Genomic DNA, 5,145 nt, shown 5'->3' with positions numbered 1-5,145 from the left:
CTAGATCCCACATGCTTCAACTAAGACCCAGCACAACCAAATAAATAAATATGTTTTTAAAGAAGTCAGACTTTCCAGGAACCAAGTCTGACCTTGGCCTAGTTCTCTACTCATTTGTGGTGCCCTTGTATCGCGACCACCAGTATATTGTCTGCAGAAAGTAGCAGCTTCCCAGTTGTGTTGACTGGGAACCGCAGTGAGAATACATCTTACATCTTGATTTAATGTATGCTCACATACACCAATCAACGAGACACAAGCCTCAGGCAGGGATATCACCCTTACTATGTGGAATATAATCAGATAGATTGTATTTATTTATTTGTTTTTGATTGCGCTGGGTCTTCCTTACTGCCCGGGCTTTTCTCTAGTTGCGGCGAGCAGGGCCTCCTCTCTAGTTGCAGTGTATGGGCTTCTCATTGTAGTGTCTTGTCTTGTTGCGGAGCACGGGGTCTAGGGCGCAAGGGCTTCAGTCGTTGCAGCACATGGGCTCAGTAGTTGTGGCTTCAGGAAGCACAGGTTCAGTAATTGTGGCATACGGGCTTAGTTGCTCCAAGGCCAGCATGTGGGACCTTCCTGGATGAGGGATAGAACCCGTGTCTCCTGCATCGGTGGGCAGATTCTTTACCATTGAGCCACCAGGGAAGCCCTATTCTGTTTCATTTCGACCTGCTGAATGGATTCCCAGTACACTACCAGGTTAGTATGTCACAATCTGCGGTTGCTGCTTTTGAAAAATACTGCCCTAGAGCAGAGACAAAGAAATAGAGGAAAACAACAGAATGGGAAAGAAAAGAGATCTCTTCAAGAAAATTAGAGATACCAAGGGAACATTTCATGCAAAGATGGGCTCAATAAAGGACAGAAACGGTATGGACCTAACAGAGCAGAAGATATTAAGAAGAGGTGGCAAGAATACACAGAAGAACTGTACAAAAAGATCTTCATGACCCAGATAATCACTATGGTATGATCACTCACACTCACCTAGAGCCAGACATCCTGGAATGTGAAGTCAGCTGGGCCTTAGGATACATCTCTACCAACAAAGCCAATGGAAGTGATGGAATTTCAGTTGAGCTATTTCAAATCCTAGAAGATGATGCTGTGAAAGTGCTGCACTCAATATGTTAGCAAATTTGGAAAACTCAGCAGTGGCCACAGGACTGGAAAAGGTCAGTTTTCATTCCAATCCCAAAGAAAGGCAATGCCAAAGAATGCTCAAACTACTGCACAATTGCACTCATCTCACATGCTAGTAAAGTAATGCTCAAAATTCTCCAAGCCAGGCTTCAGCAATACGTGAACCATTAACTTCCTGATGTTCAAGCTGGTTTTAGAAAAGGCAGAGGAACCAGAGATCAAATTGCCGACATCTGCTGGATCATTGAAAAAGCAAGAGAGTTCCAAAAAAACATCTATTTCTGCTTTATTGACTATGCCAAAGCCTTTGACTGTGTGGATCACAATAAACTGTGGGAAATTCTGAAAGAGATGGGAATACCAGACCACCTGACCTGCCTCTTGAGAAATCTGTATGCAGGTCAAGAAGCAACAGTTAGAACTGGACATGGAACAACAGACTGGTTCCAAATAGGGAAAGGAGTACGTCAAGGCTGTATATTGTCACCCTGCTTATTTAACTTCTATGCAGAGTACATCATGAGAAACGCTGGGCTGGAAGAAGCACAAGCTGGAATCAAGATTGCCAGGAGAAATTTCAATAACCTCAGATATGCAGATGACACCACCCTTATGGCAGAAAGTGAAGAAGAACTCAAGAGCCTCTTGATGAAGGTGAAAGAGGAGAGTGAAAAAGTTGGCTTAAAGCTCAACATTCAGAAAACGAAGATCATGGCATCCAGTCCCATCACTTCATGGCAAATAGATGGAGAAACAGTAGAAACAGTGGCTGACTTTATTTTTCTGGGCTCCAAAATCACTGTAGATGGTGACTGCAGCCATGAAATTAAAAGACGCTTGCTCCTTGAAAGAAAAGTTATGACCAACCTAGACAGCATATTAAAAAGCAGAGACATTACTTTGCCAACAAAGGTCCATCTAGTCAAGGCTATGGTTTTTCCAGTAGTCATGTATAGATGTGAGAGTTGGACTATAAAGAAAGCTGAGGACCAAAGAACTGATGCTTTTGAACTGTGGTGTTGGAGAAGACTCTTGAGAGTTCCTTGGACTGCAAGGAGATCCAACCAGTCCATCCTAAAGGAGATCAGTCCTGGGTGTTCATTGGAGGGACTGATGTTGAAGCTGAAACTCCAGTATTTTGGCCACCTGATGCGAAGAGCTGACTCATTTGAAAAGACCCTGATGCTGGGAAAGATTGAGGGCAGGAGGAGAAGGGGACGACAGAGGATGAGATGGTTGGATGGCATCACTGACACAATGGACATGGGTTTGGGTGGACTCTGGGAGTTGGTGATGGACAGGGAGGCCTGGCGTGCGGCTCTTCATGGGGTTGCAAACAGTTGGACATGACTGAGCGAATGAACTGAACTGAACTGAACTGAGAGCAGAAATATCCAGTCCCACAAAGCACAAATATTCTGTTCTGGAATAACTCAATAACATTTTCTCAAGGTTTACTCTGTGTCGGGTACTCATAGCATTTTACGTGTATTAACCTAACAACAGTTCTCAATGTTGGAAGCCATTATCAGCGTCCTTATTTTTCAGATGAGGAAATGGAGGCACAGAGAGGTTAAGCCACTCATCTGAGGTCACACAGCTCCACAGGGGCAGTGCCAGGCACTTTGGCTGCAGGGAAGGTGCTCTTAATTGCGACTCTTCACCACGCTTTCCTTCACCACACCCGGGCAAATGGACAAGGGTTTGAGTTGGATAATTTTGCTCTGCCTGGAAGGAAAAGCCTTTCAGCAAAGTGGGCTTTGCACCAGGACAGGTCATGGAGGTGAGTGTCTGGACCCCCTCGTGGAGGCGCTGAGGAAGTGGGCTCCTCACTTGTACCCCTGCAGTTAGGTGTTCAACTTGGCTCCAGCTGCCCTGAGTTAACCCTGCTTGTGGGCATGTGTGGGTGGCGGTGGTAAGTGCTCAAGGTTGAACAAAGCAAAGATGCTCACTGCATCTGTGAGAAACCACGGGGGCTGGATGGTTGCTGCAGGGGAAGTTCTGCAGGAAGAGGGTAGCAGGCGCAGAAGGAAACAGGTCTGGAGAGCTGTGCATGCTCTTCTGAGTGCCCCCTGGGGGGCCTCCCGTCCATGTTCTCCACTGACCGGCTCCCCTCAATACCTCAAAAAATAGAAGAGATCTCCCTTCTTTTCCATAAAATGGGGCTGGAGGATTTCCCAGTCAGGAGGTCACGTGAGTAACACATGTTTTCTTCCGTAAAGCCACTTTTCTTCTAGGACTGCTATAAATAAATGCTCCACCATAGCTGGTCCATTTCACTGATTCAAAAGGAACTTGAAGTAGCTTCCTCCAAAACACACATGACAACAGTTAAAAATAAAGTGAGAAAGAGAGATCAGAAACTGTAGAGAGGAAGGCAGAAGTCTACCAGGAACTTGAGGGGCTGTATACTTGATGCTACACTTAGCCTGAGCTTCCTGGCACCCCAGGCAAAAGAAGGGGGATAAGTCCTATAATCTGGTCTCTAAAATGAAGTGCATTGGGTTACAGGAAAGTGAAACTTGGTCTCAGACTGGAACATAAGCAGTGTGGCATGGGCAAAGAATCGAGGATCTGAAAGCAGACAGTGAGTGTGTGGCCCCTCAAAATGATTCAAACTTCCTGAGTCTCAGTTTTCTTATCTGTTAACTGGGCATGATAAGATTTTTCTTGGGAGGCTGTTGTTGAAATCAGAAATAACAATGTGTGAAGTGCATCTGAATACTTGGCAGGCCTCTCGTCTTACATATTACAAAGCATGATTTGACTGGTTGTCAGCAAATACATAGGGCTTTCCTGAGGGCAGTTCAAGTAATAAAGAATCTGCCTGCAAAGCAGAAGAAGCAAGAGACACAGATTCAGTGCCTTTGTGGGGAAGATTCCCTGGAGAAGGGCATAGCAACCCACTCCTGTATTCTTGCCATGAAGAATCCCATGGACAGAGAAGCCTGGTGGGCTACAGTACATGGGGTCGCAAAGAGTCAGATGTGACTGAAGCGACTTAGCACACACTCACAGAAAATATATATTCAACGAAGAGTTCTTTTGGATGATGCAAAACCTTCCTCACCTGACTGTTTCTTACAACCAGCTCTGGAAATTATCAAGTAGTGTTTAAATTGCACACAGGCAAAATCAGGGTTGGGACAGGTGTTCGGAAACATCAGAACCTGCCATCAGATTTTTCATTTCTCTTCTGGCTTTTGACAGCCCTGGAGTGGTCCTGGCCTGGTGTAGGAGTGAGGTTGTGAGCCTCATGTTTCATTGGGAAGATGTATACTTCTGGGAACAGACTCAGCATTCTCACCCATAGGGACCCGTGGTCTCTCCTGGCTCCTTCACAGGTATCCAGCTGAGAGATCAGAGCCTGCAGCCCAAATACTAGAAAACGGAGATGACTCAGTAACCCACTCATCTTGCCCAAATTCTCTCCCATTTTCTGGCTGAGCACAGAACTGCCTGTCCTTCCAATGTTGTAGCCAGTGCGGGCCCAAGCCGGCCCTGGGGGTGGCCAGGGGATCTCTTGGGTAGAAAGAATGCGTCTTCAAGCCTCAGTGTCTTCTTCTGTTCAAGGAAAGCAAACAGGTGCTTTCTTTCCCAGGCTGGATTGGGGGTGGGGGTCCTTTAAGTCATTGGACAAAGAAATTGACTGGCTCATCACCCATCACATGCTGGAAGGATCTGAAGCCACTGTAGTAATCTTGGGGGGCACTGACCCATGCTCTTGACCCATCCAAGCCCACAGGCCACTGCTTTCCCTCCAGGACTGAGCTCAGTGGGACTCCAAGCTCCAGGTCCCCACTTACCCACCCCCTGCCAGTTCCCTGCACTTGGCCTGCCCCACCCCCCCCACCAGGTGCCTCCAGCTTTCCTCCCTCCAGGGCTAAAATCCTTTGGTGTGTGCATGTGGAAGGTGTGGGGCTTTTATGAGTTCTTAAGACCTTGATTTGATCGTTTTCTTTATTAAATAAAAACTGTCGACTTAAAAAAATAGTCACAACA

The sequence above is a fragment of the Bos javanicus genome, chromosome 16 (genome assembly GCF_032452875.1).
Source record: "Bos javanicus breed banteng chromosome 16, ARS-OSU_banteng_1.0, whole genome shotgun sequence".
Classification (NCBI taxonomy): Eukaryota; Metazoa; Chordata; class Mammalia; order Artiodactyla; family Bovidae; genus Bos; species Bos javanicus.
This window is presented reverse-complemented; position numbering follows the sequence as displayed.